Source organism: Crinia signifera, chromosome 6 (genome assembly GCF_055691185.1).
Source record: "Crinia signifera chromosome 6, ASM5569118v1, whole genome shotgun sequence".
NCBI classification, from domain to species: Eukaryota; Metazoa; Chordata; class Amphibia; order Anura; family Myobatrachidae; genus Crinia; species Crinia signifera.
Genome location: NC_139222.1, coordinates 292,790,779 through 292,816,041, shown reverse-complemented (window position 1 = coordinate 292,816,041; position 25,263 = coordinate 292,790,779). Strand labels below are relative to the sequence as shown.

Here is a 25,263-nt window from a genome sequence, read left to right as displayed (position 1 = left end):
TGCTAGCTATATATATATTATTCATCAGGAACCTACCTGCGGACTGTAGCAAGTGCTGTTGTTCTTTGCACCCGGGTATCTTTTGTATTTTAAATGGAGAGCCGGTCACAGTGCTTGTATGTGTATATACTGTATATGTTGAACCAATATGCACTGGCTGTTGGTGTTGTTTTTTATTTCTGAAATCTGGGGAGTGCCATCCAACTACCTGCGTATCTCTCTCTATATATATATAGTGCTCACTCTAGGATGTTTTTAGGGCAGGGTGCTGACCACCGTGCAGGGCACTTTTTTCGATAGGAAGGGCACATTTTTTATTACAAATTTACATTACAGTATAAAAAAAAGCACACTGCACTAGGATTACGCCCCTTAAACATTGGCATACTCTACTATGCCCATTACATATTCTGTCGTAATGACAGCTACACATTATGGCAAAACTGTAATGCCTCTTACACATTATACCACACACCATAATACCCATTACACATGATGGCACACACCGAAAGCTCTCAGCGGCATGTCAGCCTGCTGGGGGGAAGCGTAAGGGCGCATAGTGCCACAATACAACGATTGAAAACTGTGAAAAAACCCTCAGAGTTTAATACATTACATATTAAACTCAGAGTAAATGTGTGTGAAATACATGTGTACATGATATTGTTCAGATGTGTCCTTCATTTCGGATATGTATTTGCAGCTGATTTCTGGAGCTGCACATCTCTCCGAAGGAAGCTCCCTTATATCTGGCTACGCTACCTATGCGCAGAGAGAGAATTCCCCCTATCAGAAGGCCCCAAACTAGAGACACACAACGGGCCTTATTCTGGTTCATCCGCTCAGACGCGTGCACTTACCCTGGGGAGTTACACAGACCCCACCTTGCGAATGGTTAGCCGGCACCACCCATTCGCACACCAAATTTGCTCGCAAGGCTTGCGAACGGATATTTTACATGAACATCCATTCGCAGGCCACTGGGAACCTCCCCCATCTTTCGATGGTCGCCGACCATCGAATCATGGCGAAGGCGCATGGTAAGGGTGGCCCAGACCACTCGTACATATGAGGGATGCATATGCATTTCTTCCCATGTATATGCTCTGTGCCTCATCTCTGTCCCCCCATGTATATGCTCTGTGCCTCATCTCTGTCCCCCCATGTATATGTTCTGTGCCCCATCTCTGTCCCCCCATGTATATGTTCTGTGCCCCATCTCTGTCCCCCCATGTATATGCTCTGTGCCCCATCTCTGTCTCCTCATGTATATGCTCTGTGCCCCATCTCTGTCCCCCCATGTATATGATCTGTACCCCATCTCTGTCTCCCCATGTATATGCTCTGTGCCCCATCTGTCTCCCCATGTATATGCTCTGTGCCCCACCTCTGTCTCCCCATGTGTATGCTGCTCTCTGTACCCCGTCTCTTTCCCCCCAATTCCGATCATATTACCAGGAATAGCCCCTAGTCTGCGCTGTCTGTAATGTCACCTCAGCAGGTGTGAGAGAGCAGAGTCTCCTCAGCGTACAGGTGTCTCCACCTCCGCGGCCATATTCCCTGCGCTTCCCTGGCCTGACAGAGCGCGCAATCTCCGGAAACATGGCGCCCGTAGCCGGCAGATGGAACGCGGTAACATTACAGGAGCCTCCTGGGCGTAGTCTCGTGTCCGGCAAGCAGCCAATCAGCGCACTTCGCGGCTTCCCGCCCAGCCGCCATCTTACCGTCTGACTAAAGTGGATACACCGGTGTATTCTCGTCAAAATGTCGGCGCTGCCTTCAGAGTTCTGCCCACTGCCCAGCAACAGAGGTGAGGTGGCGTTATACAGTCCCATGTACCCACCGTTAGTTTGCTGGCCACCATCACATGCCCCCTCCATATACAGAGTGCTCTAACCCCTATCCAACTTCCCCCTCCATATAATTATACACATACCTCCCAGCATGCCCCTCTCCAGCAGGGACACAACGCTCTGCTCCTGCACTTCCCTCTCATGTATGATTACAATCACCTGTGTTGAATAAGTTAATGGGTCAGAAAGGTGCTGCAACACAGGTGCTGGCAATCATACATTACCAGGGAAGCCCAGGAACAGAGCATTGTGTCCTCCTGGAGAGGGGCATGCTGGGAGATATGGATAATGTATGATTGCCAGCACCTGTGGGGAGGTAACTGATAAGAAAGGTGTCACCACAGGTGCTGGCAATCATACATTACCAGGGAAGCCCAGGAACAGAGCATTGTGTCCTCCTGGAGAGGGGCATGCTGGGAGGTATGGATAATGTATGATTGCCAGCACCTGTGGGGATCTGGGTAACTGATAAGAAAGGTGTCACCACAGGTGCTGGCAATCATACATTACCAGGGAAGCCCAGGAACAGAGCATTGTGTCCTCCTGGAGAGGGGCATGCTGGGAGGTATGGATAATGTAGGATTGCCAGCACCTGTGGGGAGCTAGGTAACTGATAAGAAAGGTGTCATCACAGGTGCTGGCAATCATACATTACCAGGGAAGCCCAGGAGCAGAGCATTGTGTCCTCCTGGAGAGGGGCATGCTGGGAGGTATGGATAATGTAGGATTGCCAGCACCTGTGAGGAGCTAGGTAACTGATAAGAAAGGTGTCACCACAGGTGCTGGCAATCATACATTACCAGGGAAGCCCAGGAGCAGAGCATTGTGTCCTCCTGGAGAGGGGCATGCTGGGAGGTATGGATAATGTAGGATTGCCAGCACCTGTGGGGAGCTAGGTAACTGATAAGAAAGGTGTCACCACAGGTGCTGGCAATCATACATTACCAGGGAAGCCCAGGAACAGAGCATTGTGTCCTCCTGGAGAGGGGCATGCTGGGAGGTATGGATAATGTAGGATTGCCAGCACCTGTGGGGAGCTAGGTAACTGATAAGAAAGGTGTCACCACAGGTGCTGGCAATCATACATTACCAGGGAAGCCCAGGAACAGAGCATTTTGTCCTCCTGGAGAGGGGCATGCTGGGAGGTATGGATAATGTAGGATTGCCAGCACCTGTGGGGAGCTAGGTAACTGATAAGAAAGGTGTCATCACAGGTGCTGGCAATCCTACATTACCAGGGAAGCCCAGGAGCAGAGCATTGTGTCCTCCTGGAGAGGGGCATGCTGGGAGGTATGGATAATGTATGATTGTCAGCACCTGTGGGGAGCTAGGTAACTGATAAGAAAGGTGTCACCACAGGTGCTGGCAATCATACATTACCAGCGAAGCCCAGGAACAGAGCATTGTGTCCTCCTGGAGAGGGGCATGCTGGGAGGTATGGATAATGTAGGATTGCCAGCACCTGTGGGGAGCTAGGTAACTGATAAGAAAGGTGTCACCACAGGTGCTGGCAATCATACATTACCAGGGAAGCCCAGGAACAGAGCATTGTGTCCTCCTGGAGAGGGGCATGCTGGGAGGTATGGATAATGTAGGATTACCAGCACCTGTGGGGAGCTAGGTAACTGATAAGAAAGGTGTCTCCACAGGTGCTGGCAATCATACATTACCAGGGAAGCCCAGGAACAGAGCATTGTGTCCTCCTGGAGAGGGGCATGCTGGGAGGTATGGATAATGTATGATTGCCAGCACCTGTGGGGAGCTAGGTAACTGATAAGAAAGGTGTCACCACAGGTGCTGGCAATCATACATTACCAGGGAAGCCCAGGAACAGAGCATTGTGTCCTCCTGGAGAGGGGCATGCTGGGAGGTATGTTATACAGACTTCTCCCTCCACATACAGACTGCACCATCCTGCCCCCATCCAACTTCCCTCTCCATATAATTATATAGAATGCCCCACTCTGCCCTGCCCCCCTCCACATACAGGCTGCCCACCCTACACTGCCCCCACCCAACTTTCCCCTCCACTTACAGACTACCCCATCCTGCCCTGCCGCCATCCAACGTCCCCCTCCACTTATAGACTGCCCCATCCTGCTCTGCCCCCTCCACATACAGACTGCCCCATTCTGACCTACCCCATCCAACTTCCCCCTCCACTTACAGACTGCCCCATCCAGCACCACTCCCGAACCAGCTGCCCACTACACATGTAAACTGCCCCATCCAGCTGCCACCTCCACATAAACTGGCCCAGCTCCTGCCTCCATCCACATAAATTACCCCAACCTGTGCTATGCCCCATCCAGCTGCCACCTCCACATAAACTGGCCCAGCTCCTGCCTCCATCCACATAAATTACCCAAACCTGTGCTATTCCCCAACCAGCTGCCACCTCCACATAAACTGGTCCAGCTCCTGCCTCCATCCACATAAATTACCCCAACCTGTGCTATTCCCCATCCAGCTGCCACCTCCACATAAACTGGCCCAGCTCCTGCCTCCATCCACATAAATTACCCCAACCTGTGCTATTCCCCATCCAGCTGCCACCTCCACATAAACTGGCCCAGCTCCTGCCTCCATCCACATAAATTACCCCAACCTGTGCTATGCCCCATCCAGCTGCCACCTCCACATAAACTGGCCCAGCTCCTGCCTCCATCCACATAAATTACCCCAACCTGTGCTATTCCCCATCCAGCTGCCACCTCCACATAAACTGGCCCAGCTCCTGCCTCCATCCACATAAATTACCCCAACCTGTGCTATTCCCCATCCAGCTGCCACCTCCACATAAACTGGCCCAGCTCCTGCCTCCATCCACATAAATTACCCCAACCTGTGCTATTCCCCATCCAGCTGCCACCTCCACATAAACTGGCCCAGCTCCTGCCTCCATCCACATAAATTACCCCAACCTGTGCTATGCCCCATCCAGCTGCCACCTCCACATAAACTGGCCCAGCTCCTGCCTCCATCCACATAAATTACCCCAACCTGTGCTATTCCCCATCCAGCTGCCACCTCCACATAAACTGGCCCAGCTCCAGCCTCCATCCACATAAATTACCCCAACCTGTGCTATTCCCCATCCAGCTGCCACCTCCACATAAACTGGCCCAGCTCCTGCCTCCATCCACATAAATTACCCCAACCTGTGCTATTCCCCATCCAGCTGCCACCTCCACATAAACTGGCCCAGCTCATGCCTCCATCCACATAAATTACCCCAACCTGTGCTATTCCCCATCCAGCTGCCACCTCCACATAAACTGGCCCAGCTCCTGCCTCCATCCACATAAATTACCCCAACCTGTGCTATTCCCCATCCAGCTGCCACCTCCACATAAACTGGCCCAGCTCCTGCCTCCATCCACATAAATTACCCCAACCTGTGCTATTCCCCATCCAGCTGCCACCTCCACATAAACTGGCCCAGCTCCAGCCTCCATCCACATAAATTACCCCAACCTGTGCTATGCCCCATCCAGCTGCCACCTCCACATAAACTGGCCCAGCTCCTGCCTCCATCCACATAAATTACCCCAACCTGTGCTATGCCCCATCCAGCTGCCACCTCCACATAAACTGGCCCAGCTCCTGCCTCCATCCACATAAATTACCCCAACCTGTGCTATTCCCCATCCAGCTGCCACCTCCACATAAACTGGCCCAGCTCCTGCCTCCATCCACATAAATTACCCCAACCTGTGCTATTCCCCATCCAGCTGCCACCTCCACATAAACTGGCCCAGCTCCTGCCTCCATCCACATAAATTACCCCAACCTGTGCTATTCCCCATCCAGCTGCCACCTCCACATAAACTGGCCAAGCTCATGCCTCCATCCACATAAATTACCCCAACCTGTGCTATTCCCCATCCAGCTGCCACCTCCACATAAACTGGCCCAGCTCCTGCCTCCATCCACATAAATTACCCCAACCTGTGCTATTCCCCATCCAGCTGCCACCTCCACATAAACTGGCCCAGCTCCAGCCTCCATCCACATAAATTACCCCAACCTGTGCTATTCCCCATCCAGCTGCCACCTCCACATAAACTGGCCCAGCTCCTGCCTCCATCCACATAAATTACCCCAACCTGTGCTATTCCCCATCCAGCTGCCACCTCCACATAAACTGGCCCAGCTCCTGCCTCCATCCACATAAATTACCCCAACCTGTGCTATTCCCCATCCAGCTGCCACCTCCACATAAACTGGTCCAGCTCCTGCCTCCATCCACATAAATTACCCCAACCTGTGCTATTCCCCATCCAGCTGCCACCTCCACATAAACTGGCCCAGCTCCTGCCTCCATCCACATAAATTACCCCAACCTGTGCTATTCCCCATCCAGCTGCCACCTCCACATAAACTGGCCCAGCTCCTGCCTCCATCCACATAAATTACCCCAACCTGTGCTATTCCCCATCCAGCTGCCACCTCCACATAAACTGGCCCAGCTCCTGCCTCCATCCACATAAATTACCCCAACCTGTGCTATTCCCCATCCAGCTGCCACCTCCACATAAACTGGCCCAGCTCCTGCCTCCATCCACATAAATTACCCCAACCTGTGCTATTCCCCATCCAGCTGCCACCTCCACATAAACTGGCCCAGCTCCAGCCTCCATCCACATAAATTACCCCAACCTGTGCTATTCCCCATCCAGCTGCCACCTCCACATAAACTGGCCCAGCTCCTGCCTCCATCCACATAAATTACCCCAACCTGTGCTATTCCCCATCCAGCTGCCACCTCCACATAAACTGGCCAAGCTCATGCCTCCATCCACATAAATTACCCCAACCTGTGCTATTCCCCATCCAGCTGCCACCTCCACATAAACTGGCCCAGCTCCTGCCTCCATCCACATAAATTACCCCAACCTGTGCTATTCCCCATCCAGCTGCCACCTCCACATAAACTGGCCCAGCTCCAGCCTCCATCCACATAAATTACCCCAACATGTGCTATTCCCCATCCAGCTGCCACCTCCACATAAACTGGCCCAGCTCCTGCCTCCATCCACATAAATTACCCCAACCTGTGCTATGCCCCATCCAGCTGCCACCTCCACATAAACTGGCCAAGCTCATGCCTCCATCCACATAAATTACCCCAACCTGTGCTATTCCCCATCCAGCTGCCACCTCCACATAAACTGGCCCAGCTCCTGCCTCCATCCACATAAATTACCCCAACCTGTGCTATTCCCCATCCAGCTGCCACCTCCACATAAACTGGCCCAGCTCCTGCCTCCATCCACATAAATTACCCCAACCTGTGCTATGCCCCATCCAGCTGCCACCTCCACATAAACTGGCCCAGCTCCTGCCTCCATCCACATAAATTACCCCAACATGTGCTATTCCCCATCCAGCTGCCACCTCCACATAAACTGGCCAAGCTCATGCCTCCATCCACATAAATTACCCCAACCTGTGCTATTCCCCATCCAGCTGCCACCTCCACATAAACTGGCCCAGCTCCTGCCTCCATCCACATAAATTACCCCAACCTGTGCTATTCCCCATCCAGCTGCCACCTCCACATAAACTGGCCCAGCTCCTGCCTCCATCCACATAAATTTACCCCAACCTGTGCTATTCCCCATCCAGCTGCCACCTCCACATAAACTGGCCCAGCTCCTGCCTCCATCCACATGAATTACCCCAACCTGTGCTATTCCCCATCCAGCTGCCACCTCCACATAAACTGGCCCAGCTCCTGCCTCCATCCACATGAATTACCCCAACCTGTGCTATTCCCCATCCAGCTGCCACCTCCACATAAACTGGCCCAGCTCCTGCCTCCATCCACATAAATTACCCCAACCTGTGCTATTCCCCATCCAGCTGCCACCTCCACATAAACTGGCCCAGCTCCTGCCTCCATCCACATGAATTACCCCAACCTGTGCTATTTCCCATCCAGCTGCCACCTCCACATAAACTGGCCCAGCTCCTGCCTCCATCCACATGAATTACCCCAACCTGTGCTATTCCCCATCCAGCTGCCACCTCCACATAAACTGGCCCAGCTCCTGCCTCCATCCACATGAATTACCCCAACCTGTGCTATTCCCCATCCAGCTGCCACCTCCACATAAACTGGCCCAGCTCCTGCCTCCATCCACATGAATTACCCCAACCTGTGCTATTCCCCATCCAGCTGCCACCTCCACATAAACTGGCCCAGCTCCTGCCTCCATCCACATAAATTACCCCAACCTGTGCTATTCCCCATCCAGCTGCCACCTCCACATAAACTGGCCCAGCTCCTGCCTCCATCCACATGAATTACCCCAACCTGTGCTATTCCCCATCCAGCTGCCACCTCCACATAAACTGGCCCAGCTCCTGCCTCCATTCACATAAATTACCCCAACCTGTGCTATTCCCCATTCAGCTGCCACCTCCACATAAACTGGCCCAGCTCCTGCCTCCATCCACATGAATTACCCCAACCTGTGCTATTCCCCATCCAGCTGCCACCTCCACATAAACTGGCCCAGCTCCTGCCTCCATCCACATGAATTACCCCAACCTGTGCTATTCCCCATCCAGCTGCCACCTCCACATAAACTGGCCCAGCTCCTGCCTCCATCCACATAAATTACCCCAACCTGTGCTATTCCCCATCCAGCTGCCACCTCCACATAAACTGGCCCAGCTCCAGCCTCCATCCACATAAATTACCCCAACCTGTGCTATTCCCCATCCAGCTGCCACCTCCACATAAACTGGCCCAGCTCCTGCCTCCATCCACATAAATTACCCCAACCTGTGCTATTCCCCATCCAGCTGCCACCTCCACATAAACTGGCCCAGCTCCTGCCTCCATCCACATAAATTACCCCAACCTGTGCTATTCCCCATCCAGCTGCCACCTCCACATAAACTGGCCCAGCTCCTGCCTCCATCCACATAAATTACCCCAACCTGTGCTATTCCCCATCCAGCTGCCACCTCCACATAAACTGGCCCAGCTCCAGCCTCCATCCACATAAATTACCCCAACCTGTGCTATTCCCCATCCAGCTGCCACCTCCACATAAACTGGCCCAGCTCCTGCCTCCATCCACATAAATTACCCCAACCTGTGCTATTCCCCATCCAGCTGCCACCTCCACATAAACTGGCCCAGCTCCTGCCTCCATCCACATAAATTACCCCAACCTGTGCTATTCCCCATCCAGCTGCCACCTCCACATAAACTGGCCAGCTCCTGCCTCCATCCACATAAATTACCCCAACCTGTGCTATTCCCCATCCAGCTGCCACCTCCACATAAACTGGCCCAGCTCCTGCCTCCATTCACATAAATTACCCCAACCTGTGCTATTCCCCATTCAGCTGCCACCTCCACATAAACTGGCCCAGCTCCTGCCTCCATCCACATGAATTACCCCAACCTGTGCTATTCCCCATCCAGCTGCCACCTCCACATAAACTGGCCCAGCTCCTGCCTCCATCCACATGAATTACCCCAACCTGTGCTATTCCCCATCCAGCTGCCACCTCCACATAAACTGGCCCAGCTCCTGCCTCCATCCACATAAATTACCCCAACCTGTGCTATTCCCCATCCAGCTGCCACCTCCACATAAACTGGCCCAGCTCCTGCCTCCATCCACATGAATTACCCCAACCTGTGCTATTCCCCATCCAGCTGCCACCTCCACATAAACTGGCCCAGCTCCTGCCTCCATTCACATAAATTACCCCAACCTGTGCTATTCCCCATTCAGCTGCCACCTCCACATAAACTGGCCCAGCTCCTGCCTCCATCCACATGAATTACCCCAACCTGTGCTATTCCCCATCCAGCTGCCACCTCCACATAAACTGGCCCAGCTCCTGCCTCCATCCACATGAATTACCCCAACCTGTGCTATTCCCCATCCAGCTGCCACCTCCACATAAACTGGCCCAGCTCCTGCCTCCATCCACATAAATTACCCCAACCTGTGCTATTCCCCATCCAGCTGCCACCTCCACATAAACTGGCCAGCTCCTGCCTCCATCCACATAAATTACCCCAACCTGTGCTATTCCCCATCCAGCTGCCACCTCCACATAAACTGGCCCAGCTCCTGCCTCCATTCACATAAATTACCCCAACCTGTGCTATTCCCCATTCAGCTGCCACCTCCACATAAACTGGCCCAGCTCCTGCCTCCATCCACATGAATTACCCCAACCTGTGCTATTCCCCATCCAGCTGCCACCTCCACATAAACTGGCCCAGCTCCTGCCTCCATCCACATGAATTACCCCAACCTGTGCTATTCCCCATCCAGCTGCCACCTCCACATAAACTGGCCCAGCTCCTGCCTCCATCCACATAAATTACCCCAACCTGTGCTATTCCCCATCCAGCTGCCACCTCCACATAAACTGGCCCAGCTCCTGCCTCCATCCACATAAATTACCCCAACCTGTGCTATTCCCCATCCAGCTGCCACCTCCACATAAACTGGCCCAGCTACTGCCTCCATCCACATGAATTACCCCAACCTGTGCTATTCCCCATCCAGCTGCCACCTCCACATAAACTGGCCAGCTCCTGCCTCCATCCACATAAATTACCCCAAACTGTGCTATTCCCCATCCAGCTGCCACCTCCACATAAACTGGCCAGCTCCTGCCTCCATCCACATAAATTACCCCAACCTGTGCTATTCCCCATCCAGCTGCCACCTCCACATAAACTGGCCCAGCTCCTGCCTCCATCCACATAAATTACCCCAACCTGTGCTATTCCCCATCCAGCTGCCACCTCCACATAAACTGGCCCAGCTCCTGCCTCCATCCACATAAATTACCCCAACCTGTGCTATTCCCCATCCAGCTGCCACCTCCACATAAACTGGCCCAGCTACTGCCTCCATCCACATGAATTACCCCAACCTGTGCTATTCCCCATCCAGCTGCCACCTCCACATAAACTGGCCAGCTCCTGCCTCCATCCACATAAATTACCCCAACCTGTGCTATTCCCCATCCAGCTGCCACCTCCACATAAACTGGCCCAGCTCCTGCCTCCATCCACATGAATTACCCCAACCTGTGCTATTCCCCATCCAGCTGCCACCTCCACATAAACTGGCCAGCTCCTGCCTCCATCCACATGAATTACCCCAACCTGTGCTATTCCCCATCCAGCTGCCACCTCCACATAAACTGGCCAGCTCCTGCCTCCATCCACATAAATTACCCCAACCTGTGCTATTCCCCATCCAGCTGCCACCTCCACATAAACTGGCCAAGCTCATGCCTCCATCCACATAAATTACCCCAACCTGTGCTATTCCCCATCCAGCTGCCACCTCCACATAAACTGGCCCAGCTCCTGCCTCCATCCACATAAATTACCCCAACCTGTGCTATTCCCCATCCAGCTGCCACCTCCACATAAACTGGCCCAGCTCCTGCCTCCATCCACATAAATTACCCCAACCTGTGCTATTCCCCATCCAGCTGCCACCTCCACATAAACTGGCCCAGCTCCTGCCTCCATCCACATGAATTACCCCAACCTGTGCTATTCCCCATCCAGCTGCCACCTCCACATAAACTGGCCCAGCTCCTGCCTCCATCCACATAAATTACCCCAACCTGTGCTATTCCCCATCCAGCTGCCACCTCCACATAAACTGGCCCAGCTCCTGCCTCCATCCACATAAATTACCCCAACCTGTGCTATTCCCCATCCAGCTGCCAAAAGAACTCACTTGCTGTTGTGCTCTCGCGTCTGTTGACGGTATCCGGACTGATCATAGAATGACTCTAGGCCAAAAGGTTGACATGGTTTAAAGGTCGCGCAGTAGTAGGGGGTTGGGAAGACCGCGCTGCAATTAAAGTTTCTCGGTAAGAACTGATGTGATAATTCCTGGAATTTAGTTGTTGAGTGTTCAGGTTAGATTACCTCTATGTACTCTATACGGTGACCATCAGTGGTGCTCCCGAGATTTGATACCAGTGAGATTGTATAGAGGGGAGAGAAAGGCGAGTCCTACCACACTAATTACATCCCGCACTCGGAAGCTAAGGAGTGTTGGGCCGGTCTAGTACCTGATGGGGAGACCCGCAGGGGATACTCGGTCTGTATTTGGACAGTACACACTGCCTTAAAGGGATCACACTGTGTTGCTTAAAGGCCATAAGCTGCCCATACACGCTCCGTTGTGGACCGGCTCCGTTCTGTACTATGCGATGCTGCACATACTTTTTGTACTAGCTACACATTGCGTCGGATCGCATTGCATGCACAAGGCATGCGATGCGCGCTATTTAAGTCCCAAACGGATCCCTTGAACGGACCGTGTATGGGCAGCTGTAGACTGATACTGCATGCACGATTTACTCGCTCTCTCTCTCTCTGAGGAAGCCGCCGACGCTCACAGCAGGCGGGGAAACGCGTTAGAGACCTATTTCCACTTCTCCTGATCACTGAAGAATATCGATATTGCACTGAGGGGACCTGCTATTCATCTTTAAGCCACTGGTGTCACAAACTCCGGATATAGTTGCATACAAATTTGGAAATTCAGTTCTAGCAACTGGGAGGCAGAGACTGTAATCCGCCACAGGTCTCCAAAGGTATATACCCAGTTTTTATATTATATTTTTTCTGTCTGGCCAGGCAACCTATCTGACTCATTCTGAAGTTGATAACACCTTTTGCATGTTGCAAGTTTACTAATTCCATCTAAGTAAAAATCGACCAGTCTGATTATATGGACTTTCTGGATCCAACCATACAAGTTTTCAGCTTACTAACCTGCATTACTAACCAGCAGAGGCACCTACTAAGCTTGATATTGTGTGTGATTTGTGCTATGTAGTATTTACACTATATATCTTTATATATTTTTATTTTTGTTTATATATATATTTTTTTCATTTTTATGTGGATGTATTTTATATCCTAAGTTTTTACAGGTTGTGGCCACATACCATATGTACATTTAATATTGTATAATAAATTCATTTAATTATTAACTATTAGTGTTTCCCTTTGCGCAGTTTTTTTCCCATTTTCTGATACTGCATCTGACAGGTGACCCGTGATTTCAATTCCCATTATATTTCCACCTATTTGTGATGTATGGATGAAGGTCCACCTGGGGTAATCTATCCTTTCACACAGGGGAGAAATTCTACCCCCAACTGTTCCTTCTGAATAACCGGACAAATTCTCTAATCTACAAATCGTCGCACTGTCTAATATATCGCCACCATTGATTCACTAATCATCTAATAAAGACTTGTTTTTAGCAAACAACCTCCCAGATTTATAGTTTTCTCGGGAAGGGTGCTCCCAAAATGGTTGGACCCTGTCGACCTTTGAACCCTGTTAACCTTTTCAATGTGGACCTTTAGACCCTGTTGACCTTTTGACCATGTCGACTATTTTTGATGTTGCCCTTTTGGCCATGTCGACCTTTTAGCTGTCAACCGTTGGACCCTGTTAACCTTTTCAATGTGGACCTTTAGACCCTGTTGACCTTGTGACTGTCGACCATATGATTGTAGCCCTGGACACTGGATGTTTTATACCATAACCCTGCTGACGCGAGATGATGGGAATAGGGCACTGGATCTGTTTGGTAGCCTGGTATATGGGGTCAGTGCATCCCCTTAACGCCATTCTATGTCAGCAGAGAAACTGGTGACCCGATATACCACGCTACCAAACTGATCCTGCTTACGCCCTGTACACACACATCCATTTGTGGTACTTATATGTTAGTTGGGCGCCCACTAAGCTATTTGCTTAGTTTTCTGTGTCCCCTCGCTGCGCTCGCCACACTATAAAGTCAACTCCATGCCAACATGGATAGTGGGGTATGAGCGTAGTAACTATAGTGGGCGCCCAACTAACATAAGCACCCGATTTGCTTTTGATTCGATGTTAGGTTCGATTGTCTATTAGATCTGGCATTAGATCTTTCCATTCGATTTGGCATTAGATCTGTACTTTTGCATTAGATATCCCATTCGATATACATTCATGGTACATTGTACACATTCGATTTACTAGATCGAATTCGATATTTCCTTGGCTGCACAGTAGATTTTTCTGTTCGATTTTGTGAAAATGGGAGCGCGCATCGAATGGAATGTAGATCGAAAGTGACACAGAAACCATTCGATTTTTTTTAGGATTCGATTCTGCTTCTATAAGCAAAATTGAATCAAAAAATCTGGAAAAATCGATGTACAGGGCTTTAAACCTATTTGGATATAATAAGTACTTGGCTGTTTTGCACTTGGATCCACAGAGCGGTTACATCTTTATGGTTGGACGGTTCAGGACATTTATCATTAACTCATCCTACTAAGAAACGGATCTGCCGTCTCTAATCAGGAGTGAGGACGTTAATGGTCAGAGACAATTAAGGATTTTGGGAGGACTGGTCACATAAATATACTTAAAGCTGTGAGTATATCTGGGTCACAAGGATTGATTATATTAATATTGTTTTAATATGCTAATTACCAGCTGACACGAGTAGTTGTCTTTTAGGCTGTTTGCTTCTTAAATCTAGATGTTAATGTCAATAAGAATATTTGTACCTTTTATCTCTCCTGCATAATGAATCATTAGATGGTGATGTTTGCAGGACAGAACTGATGGGGACGGATGCACCGATCTCCCAGCGCAGCGGATAGCACAGGTCTAGTCCTATTTTCTAGGCCTCTTTATCTTGCACTGGGTTCAGTATCACGTTCACCAAAGCAAAATGACCAAGCTGCAAATCAGAGGAAAGTGGAATATTAATGGGAGCAGATGCCAACGGATGACATCCAGGTTCTATGGTGAAAACTAGATTGTCTTGTTGCTGCAACATGCAGGAAGGATTTATAACAGCTGCTTGTAAAAAGCATTGACATTTTCCAGGGCTTATTACCACTCCATCAAATTAGCAAAATAGCTCTAAATGCGGTTCCCTCGAGTGTCAAATATGTTTTTCTTATAAATATTGGCTGATTCCCCCCACGCATTAATGAAGATGGATCCGTGCCAAGAGAATATTCAAATGTAATCACTGCCCCTGCTGCTGTATAGGAGGACAAGAGGTGTTTCTATTAACCCTTCATTTCCCGTGACGAGCCCCAGCGATTCTTATCCTGCTTCCCACACATCTCCCTGTCACCCGGCCTCCATGTGGCAGCCCCACACATCTCCCTGTCACCCGGCCTCCATGTGGCAGCCCCACACATCTCCCTGTCACCAGGCCTCCATGTGGCTTCCCCACACATCTCCTTGTCACCAGGCCTCCATGTGGCTGCCCCACACATCTCCCTGTCACCAGGCCTCCATGTGGCAGCCCCACACATCTCCCCGTCACCAAGCCTCCATGTGGCTTCACCACACATCTCCCTGTCACCAGGCCTCCATGTGGCTTCCCCACACATCTCCCTGTCACCAGGCCTCCATGTGGCTGCCCCACACATCTCCCTGTCACCAGGCCTCCATGTGGCTTCCCCACACATCTCCCTGTCACCCGGCCTCCATGTGGCTTCCCCACACATCTCCCTGTCACCAGGCCTCCATGTGGCTTCCCCACACATCTCCCTGTCACCAGGCCTCCATGTGGCTTCCCCACACATCTCCCTGTCACCAGGCCTCCATGTGGCTTCCCCACACATCTCCCTGTCACCAGGCCTCCATGTGGCTGCCCCACACATCTCCCTGTCACCAGGCCTCCATGTAGCTTCCCCACACATCTCCCTGTCACCAGGCCTCCATGTGGCTGCCCCACACATCTCCCTGTCACCAGGCCTCCATGTGGCTTCCCCACACATCTCCCTGTCACCAGGCCTCCATGTGGCTGCCCCACACATCTCCCTGTCACCAGGCCTCCATGTAGCTTCCCCACACATCTCCCTGTCACCAGGCCTCCATGTGGCTTCCCCACACATCTCCCTGTCACCAGGCCTCCATGTGGCTGCCCCACACATCTCCCTGTCACCAGGCCTCCATGTGGCTTCCCCACACATCTCCCTGTCACCAGGTCTCCATGTGGCTTCCCCACACATCTCCTTGTCACCAGGCCTCCATGTGGCTTCCCCACACATCTCCCTGTCACCAGGCCTCCATGTGGCTTCCCCACACATCTCCCTGTCACCAGGCCTCCATGTGGCTTCCCCACACATCTCCCTGTCACCAGGCCTCCATGTGGCTTCCCCACACATCTCCCTGTCACCAGGCCTCCATGTGGCTGCCCCACACATCTCCCTGTCACCAGGCCTCCATGTAGCTTCCCCACACATCTCCCTGTCACCAGGCCTCCATGTGGCTGCCCCACACATCTCCCTGTCACCAGGCCTCCATGTGGCTTCCCCACACATCTCCCTGTCACCAGGCCTCCATGTGGCTGCCCCACACATCTCCCTGTCACCAGGCCTCCATGTGGCTTCCCCACACATCTCCCTGTCACCAGGCCTCCATGTGGCTTCCCCACACATCTCCCTGTCACCAGGCCTCCATGTGGCTGCCCCACACATCTCCCTGTCACCAGGCCTCCATGTAGCTTCCCCACACATCTCCCTGTCACCAGGCCTCCATGTGGCTTCCCCACACATCTCCCTGTCACCAGGCCTCCATGTGGCTGCCCCACACATCTCCCTGTCACCAGGCCTCCATGTGGCTGCCCCACACATCTCCCTGTCACCAGGCCTCCATGTGGCTTCCCCACACATCTCCCTGTCACCAGAACTCCATGTGGCTTCCCCACACATCTCCCTGTCACCAGGCCTCCATGTGGCTTCCGCACACATCTCCCTGTCACCAGGCCTCCATGTGGCTGCCCCACACATCTCCCTGTCACCAGGCCTCCATATGGCTTCCCCACACATCTCCTTGTCACCAGGCCTCCATGTGGCTGCCCCACACATCTCCCTGTCACCAGGCCTCCATGTGGCTTCCGCACACATCTCCTTGTCACCAGGCCTCCATGTGGCTGCCCCACACATCTCCCTGTCACCAGGCCTCCATGTGGCTTCCCCACACATCTCCTTGTCACCAGGCCTCCATGTGGCTGCCCCACACATATCCCTGTCACCAGGCCTCCATGTGGCTGCCCCACACATCTCCCTGTCACCAGGCCTCCATGTGGCTTCCCCACACATCTCCCTGTCACCAGGCCTCCATGTGGCTGCCCCACACATCTCCCTGTCACCAGGCCTCCATGTGGCTGCCCCACACATCTCCCTGTCACCAGGCCTCCATGTGGCTGCCCCACACATCTCCCTGTCACCAGGCCTCCATGTGGCTGCCCCACACATCTCCTTGTCACCAGGCCTCCATGTGGCTGCCCCACACATCTCCCTGTCACCAGGCCTCCATGTAGCTTCCCCACACATCTCCCTGTCACCAGGCCTCCATGTGGCGGCCCCACACATCTCCCTGTCACCAGGCCTCCATGTGGCTTCCCCACACATCTCCCTGTCACCAGGCCTCCATGTGGCTTCCCCACACATCTCCCTGTCACCAGGCCTCCATGTGGCGGCCCCACACATCTCCCTGTCACCAGGACTCCATGTGGCGGCCCCACACATCTCCCTGTCACCAGGACTCCATGTGGCGGCCCCACACATCTCCCTGTCACCAGGCCTCCATGTGGCGGCCCCACACATCTCCCTGTCACCAGGCCTCCATGTGGCGGCCCCACACATCTCCCTGTCACCAGGCCTCCATGTGTTATATATACAGGGCAGCACGGACGGTGTAATGGTTAGCATTACTGCCTCACAGCACTGAGGTCATGGGTTCTATCCCCACCATGTGTTATATATACGGGGCAGTATGGACGGTGTAATGGTTAGCATTACTGCCTCACAGTGCTGAGGTCATGGGCTCTATCCCCACCATGTGTTATATATATACGGGACAGTACGGATGGTGTAATGGTTACATTACTGCCTCACAGCACTGAGGTCATGGGTTCTATCCCCACCATGTGTTATATATATACGGGGCAGTACGGATGGTGTAATGGTTAGCATTACTGCCTCACAGCACTGAGGTCATGGGTTCTATCCCCACCATGTGTTATATATACAGGGCAGCACGGACGGTGTAATGGTTAGCATTACTGCTTTACAGCGCTGAGGTCATGGGTTCTATCCCCACCATGTGTTATACATACGGGGCAGTATGGACGGTGTAATGGTTAGCATTACTGCCTCACAGTGCTGAGGTCATGGGCTCTATCCCCACCATGTGTTATATATATACGGGACAGTACGGATGGTGTAATGGTTACATTACTGCCTCACAGCACTGAGGTCATGGGTTCTATCCCCACCATGTGTTATATATATACGGGGCAGTACGGATGGTGTAATGGTTAGCATTACTGCCTCACAGCACTGAGGTCATGGGTTCTATCCCCACCATGTGTTATATATATACGGGGCAGTACGGATGGTGTAATGGTTACATTACTGCCTCACAGCGCTGAGGTCATGGGTTCTATTCCCACCATGTGTTTTATATATATATATACGGGGCAGTAAGTATGGTGTAATGGTTAGCATTACTGCCTCACAGCACTGAGGTCATGGGTTCTATTCCCACCATGTGTTATATATACAGGGCAGTACGGACGGTGTAATGGTTAGCATTACTGCCTCACAGCACTGAGGTCCTGGGTTCAATCCCCACCATGTGTTATATATATGGGGCAGTGCAGATGGTGTAATGGTTGCATTACTGCCTCACAGCACTGAGGTCATGGGTTCTATCCCCACCATGTGTTATATATACAGGGCAGTACGGATGGTGTAATGGCTAGTATTACTGCCTCACAGCACTGAGGTCATGGGTTCTATCCCCACCATGTGTTATATATACGGGGCAGTACGGACAGTGTAATGGTTATCAGTACTGCCTCACAGCACTGAGGTCATGGGTTCTATCCCCACCATGTGTTATATATACAGGGCAGTACAGACGGTGTAATGGTTAGCATTACTGCCTCACAGCGCTGAGGTCATGAGTTCTATCCCCACCATGTGTTCTATATATGGGGCAGTACTGATGGTGTAATGGTTACTGCCTCACAGCGCTGAGGTCATGGGTTCTGTTCCAACCATGTGTTATATATACGGGGCAGTACTGATAGTGTAATGGTAAGCATTACTGCCTCACAGCGCTGAGGTCATGGGTTCTATTCCCACCATGTGTTATATATACGGGGCAGTACGGATGGTGTGATGGTTAGCATTACTGCTTTACAGCGCTGAGGTCATGGGTTCTATCCCCACCATGTGTTATATATACAGGGCAGTACGGATGGTGTAATGGTTAGCATTACTGCCTCACAGCGCTGAGGTCATGGGTTCTATCCCCACCATGTGTTATATATACAGGGCAGTACGGACGGTGTAACGGTTAGCAGTACTGCCTCACAGCGCTGAGGTCATGGGTTCTATTCCCACCATGTGTTATATTTACGGGGCAGTACGGATGGTGTAATGGTTAGCATTACTGCCTCACAGCGCTGAGGTCATGAGTTCTATCCCCACCATGTGTTCTATATATGGGGCAGTACTGATGGTGTAATGGTTACTGCCTCACAGCGCTGAGGTCATGGGTTCTGTTCCAACCATGTGTTATATATACGGGGCAGTACTGATAGTGTAATGGTAAGCATTACTGCCTCACAGCGCTGAGGTCATGGGTTCTATTCCCACCATGTGTTATATATACGGGGCAGTACGGATGGTGTGATGGTTAGCATTACTGCTTTACAGCGCTGAGGTCATGGGTTCTATCCCCACCATGTGTTATATATACAGGGCAGTACGGATGGTGTAATGGTTAGCATTACTGCCTCACAGCGCTGAGGTCATGGGTTCTATCCCCACCATGTGTTATATATACAGGGCAGTACGGACGGTGTAACGGTTAGCATTACTGCCTCACAGCACTGAGGTCATGGGTTCTATTCCCACCATGGCCCTAACTGTGCGGAGTTTGTATATTCTCCCCGTGTTTGCGTGGGTTTACTCCGGTTTCCTCCCATATTCCAACAAAATTAACCCTAGAATGTCTGTATGTGTGTGTACATGTGGTAGGGAATATAGATTGTAAGCTCCACTGTGGCAGAGACTGATGTGAAATGTTCAACTATACTCTATATAGTATATATGTATGCGCTATATAAGAAACTGTTAATAATAAATATATAATCTCACACTGTGTAACATGACACCTGTGTGATTCTTGTGTAGGTGTCTGTGAGGAGAGGTTTAGGAGAGGTTTTCAGTCTCCAAGATGGTGAGACAAATATCCCTGATTTGCAGTACAAAAATCTCCCAAACACTTGTGAGCAGTGAATGTCACCCCAAGCAAGGTGTCGCCACAACTCAGTGGTGTGTCACAGGGCAGTCTCTGGTGCTTGCATGGGCAGCATCAAGTCTAGGCTTGAAAATGTGTATTCCCGCGTAACATACAGGACACGGCTAAGGTGCTCTGTGAAGCACAAATAAAACTTGGCGCTATTAATGCGTGCAGTTTGACCATGGTAGTGTCGGCCTGCACAGCCCTGTGGTTGCATTATTGGGTTGTGGATGCAGACTGAAAACATAGTCTAGAAAGTCTTCCTTTACTAAACGCAACAGAGTCAAAAGAGTTAGAAAAAATGCAAGAAAAAAAAGGCCGGTGTGGTTTGCGAAAGATGTAAAAAGTATTGTGAAAGCAAAAAAGTTGGCCTTTAAGAAATATAAGCAGACACAGAATAATGAAGACAAAGAGGTGTATCTTGTTAGACAGAAGGAGGCTAAGACGGTAATCAGATGTGCAAAAGCACAGGCTGAGGAGAAAATGGCCCAGTCATTGGGTAAAGGGGGGGGGGGACTTTTTAGGTATATAAGTGAAAGGAGGAAAAACAAAAAGTGGAGTAATAAGACTAAAGAAAGAGAGTGGAAGTCTTTTTGAGGTGGACAATGTAATAGCAGATCGTATTAATAACTATGTCTGCTCAGTATTCACTGCTGAGAGTGGGTAAAGGGACCACAGTTAAGTTGCAAGTATAGTCAGAAAATTGAGAGAGAAACAAGTACATTTACAGAGGAGAAAGTCATAAAGGAGAAACTGTCAAACTGAAGGTGGATAAATCAATAGGGCCAGATGGGATACATCCAAGGATACTAAAATAGCTTAAATGCAGCTGGTAATACCAGTAACAGAATTATTCAACCAGTCACTAGCTATTGGAGTAATCCCAGAGGACTGGAAAACAGCAAATGTAGTCCCACTGCACAAAAGTGGAAGCAAGGAAGATGTAAGTAACTATCGGCCAGTAAGCATTACATGAGTAGTAGGGAAATTGATGGAAACACTTTTAAAACATAGACTTGTAGAATATCTCAAAACCATCAATTTACAGGATCCGAAACAGCATCGGTTTACTGGGGGAAGATCATGTCAAATAAATCTTATTTACTTTTTTGACTGGGTGACTACAGTAATAGATCAAGGTAGGGCTGTAGATGTAGCTTATCTAGACTTTAGTAAGGATTTGACACTGTCCCACATCGCAGACTGTTAAATAAACTTGAAAGCTTGGGATTGGATTCTAAGATAGTTGAATGGATAAGAGCGTGGTTGCAGGACAGAAAACAGAGAGTTGTAGTAAACGGAGTACAGTCAAAGGAGGTAAAGGTTACAAGTGGAGTACCCCAGGGAACTGTACTTGGACTGGTGCTTTTTAATATCTTTATTGGTGATATTGCAAATGGAATTGAGGGTAAAATGTGCCTTATTGCAGATGACACAAAGGTATGCAACAGGGTAGACACACCAGGAGGGGTAAAACAAATGATTGAGGATCTAGGTAGATTAGAGGAATGGTCAAGAGCATGGCAACTACAGTTTAATGCCAAAAAATGCAAAATCATGCACTTGGGTCTCAGAAATCCAAAGACTAAATATAGTATAAATGGCACTATAATGGAAACTACTGAGGAAGAAAGGGATATAGATGTCACTATTTCAGGGGACTTAAAAGCAGGTAGACAATGTAACAAAGCAATGAAGAAGGCAAGTCAGATGCTTGGTTGCATAGGGAGAGGTATCAGCAGTAGAAAGAAAGAAGTAATAATGCCACTGTATAGGTCATTGGTACGACCTCACCTAGAGTATTGTGTTCAGTTCTGGAGGCCATATCTCCAGAAGGATATAAACATATTAGAGACTACAAAGAAGGGCAACTAAAATGGTGCATGGCCTACATCACAAAATGTACCAGGAAAGACTAAAAGATCTTAATATTATACATACTGTATTTAGAACAGAGAAGGGAAAGGGGGGACATGATAGAAACTTTCAAATATATCATGGGCTTTAACAAGGTACAGGTGGGAGACATTCTTCACAGGAAGAGGAGCAACAGAACACGAGGACATGCACTGACACTAGAGGGAGGAAGATTCAGGGGATATTTGAGGAAAAATTACTTCACAGAAAGAGTCAATTACAGTAGAGCAATTTAAACATGCTTGGGATAGGCATATTGATATCCTTACAAAGAAATAAGGATCAAATATGGTTTGAGGTAACATGTTTAAAAAAGGGGCAGACTAGATGGGCCAAGTGGTTCTTATCTGCCGTCAAATTCTATGTTTAGGGAGAATTTTTTTTGGAAGTGAGTTAGACAAATGGATTTCAAAGGCCTTGGCTGGGAAATCTTCCCTCCTCCCGAAGGCATCCACACAGGTCCAGCATCCCTTTTCAGGTCTGAGCCAGCAGTCCTTTTGGGCTAACGGGTTTCGTCCTAAGGCCAGGGGTGCCTCCAATGCCAACAGACGCACGCGCGGGGTAAGTTCAGAAAGGCCACGGCTTGGGGACCTCAAGACCGTTTCTCCAGTGCAGCTGCGTCAAAGCTCTCAACATGACGGTTTTTACCCACCCTGAGACAGTGGGAGCTTGCTTGGTGCACTTCAGTCACGTCTGGGATGCCTCCAGCCTAGATTACTGGGTCAGGGATCTTATTTTGGAGGGCTACAGACTCTCTGGTAATTCAAATTGCATAGAAACAATTTGCGGTACTTGTGTATTTTGGCGGTGCGCATCGCATACCATAAGGCATACGATGGTATGCGATGCGACGCGATATTGTACAATGGCATACAATTTTAAAATTGTATGCCATTGTATATGGCATACAATGCCATACAATGTGAAGCGATTAAACATTGTATAAGCACCCTCATGGGTGCTTACAATGTTAAATGCACCCCCCCACTTGAAACGTGAACCCGAAGCATGACGAGCGGCGGTACGCGTCCTCCGACCTTTTCATACCCCCACTATCCACGTCGGCGTGGAGTTGAGAATAGAAAGTGTGGCGAGCGCAGCGATCCACCGAGCCCGAAGCGTGGCGAGCGGACACCTGTGAAGCCCGCGAGGGGACGCGGATACCTGTGAAGGTATCCGCCGCCCCTCGCGGGGCTCGCTGCGCTCGCCACGCTTCGGGCTCGGTGGCTCGCTGCGCTCGCCACACTTTCTATTCTCAACTCCACGCCGACGTGGATAGTGGGGGTATGAAAAGGTCGGAGGACGCGTACAGCCGCCCCTCGCGGACTCGCTGCGCTCGCCACGCTTCGGGTTCGCGTTTATAGTTCGGCGGTGGTGTGGGGGTGCATTTAACATTGTAAGCACCCTTTAGGGTGCTTATACAATCTTTCATCGAATAGGGGGCAAAAATCGCGTCGCATCGCATGACATCGGGTGCATGGCATGCGATGCAACGCGATGTACTCATCGCGCGATGGAGATCGGGGGCGCCACCAAAATACACAAGTACCCAATTTGCAATTGAAAGGTGTGTACTATGCCCTTCTGCAAGCTTACCCTCTACTGAAGAGACAAGCAATACAGTCCAGTCAGACAATGAACGACTGTTGCTTATTTCAACCGTTAAGGAGGGACAAAGAGAATAGCATGCATGAGAGAAGTAACCAAGATCCTTTCTTGGGTGGAACAACATGCAAGGGCGATATCGGCCAACTGGGAAGCAGACTTCCTCAATCGTCACAACCTACATTCTGGGAAATGGGGCTTGAATCCCCAGGTGTTTGCTCACATTGTAAATCTGTGGGGATGCCCACAGATAGACCTCATGGTGTCCAGTCTCAACAGATATTGTTCAAGAACCAGGGATCCTCAAGCAAAAGCAGTGGATGCCCTAACGACGTAGTGTAATTGACCTGGTGTATCTCTTCCCTCCAATTCCCTTGATTGCAAGGGTCCTAAAGAAGGTACAAAGTCAAAGAATAGAGGTGATTCTGCTGGCACCAGACTGGCATTGAAGAGTGTGGTACGCGGATCTTCAGGCCATGTTGGTCGCAGATCCTTGGTGGCTACCTCTCAGAAAGGATCTACTCTTACAAGGCCCATTCGTCTTCCAGGACTTGGGCCACTTTGTTTAACAGCCTGGAGGTTGAGTGGCAGATCTTAGCCTACAAGGGTCTACATCCTTCGGTGGTATCTACCATGACCCAGGCGAGGAAACCGGTGACTGCTTCCCATTATCATCATATTTGGAGAAATTACATTGCCTGGAGAATTTTCTACCAGCGGATTTTAAACTGGACCATTTCATGCAGTTCCTGAAGGCAGGCTTGGAATTGGGCCTTCGTCTAGGGTCCTTGGAGGTTCAGATTTCTGCCTTGTCTATATTTTTCCAAAATAAATTGGCGGTCCTGCCAGAAGTCCAGACATTTCTCCAAGGGGTATTACGTATTCAATCCCCCTGGTTACCCGCCTCAGTTCGGAGTTCTTACTGCATCAGGTCATTCACTGAAGTTTAGTGATGTTGATACCTGTTACTTATGGTCACGGTTGTGACTAATTGTTCTTTATATGCAAAAAACGGTGTTAACAGTTCTGTTACAAGTTTTTGATATATGTTGTTTGAAGTGGGCTGGTGTGAATCTCACCACATAATTTACATATCCTTCTCTTGAATATGTTCAGCCTCCATCAGGCACAGTGGAGCCAGTACACCTTGCTAAATTTTTTGTATGTGCCCGTCTCCTGCAGATACCCTCTAATCCCCATCATATTGAGACCCCAGTATCCCATATGGACTACATGAAAAGGATTTACCGGTAGGTAATTAAAATCCTATTTTTGGCATTCGGGGCATGGCGCTGCTGTGGTTGTGATTTCAGGTACTTCCATTGGAGACCATGCTCTGGTGGAGAATCTGAAGCGATCATATTTGGTGTAAGTGTGATGGCTACGTCTAAAGATTCCTGAATACTATGTCATGGCCTTTTCCATATACTATGTCACGGCCCTTTCCCTTACACTATGTCATGGCCCTTTCCTGTACACTGTGTAACAGCCCTTTCCCATATACTAGGTCACGGC

At 50.3% G+C, this 25,263-nt stretch overlaps 1 protein-coding gene and 1 long non-coding RNA gene across 4 annotated transcripts in view; one reads left to right on the top strand and one right to left on the bottom strand.

Annotated features, from left to right (window-relative positions):
- LOC146009505 (uncharacterized) overlaps positions 1-1,560 on the bottom strand; it is a 225,369-nt gene extending 223,809 nt beyond the window's left edge. For all 3 annotated transcript variants that reach the window (XR_014444676.1, XR_014444677.1, XR_014444678.1), the window contains exon 1: positions 1,456-1,560. The gene's annotated coding sequence lies outside the window, so the exon portion shown is untranslated. The remainder of the gene's footprint in view (positions 1-1,455) is intronic.
- Positions 1,561-1,719: 159 nt separating this feature from the next.
- LOC146009506 (uncharacterized) lies at positions 1,720-25,033 on the top strand. The gene is made up of 4 exons (XR_014444679.1): positions 1,720-1,810; positions 12,259-12,470; positions 14,156-14,313; positions 24,931-25,033. It is a non-coding gene; the product is annotated as an uncharacterized LOC146009506 (long non-coding RNA).
- The last annotated feature ends 230 nt before the right edge of the window (positions 25,034-25,263 follow it).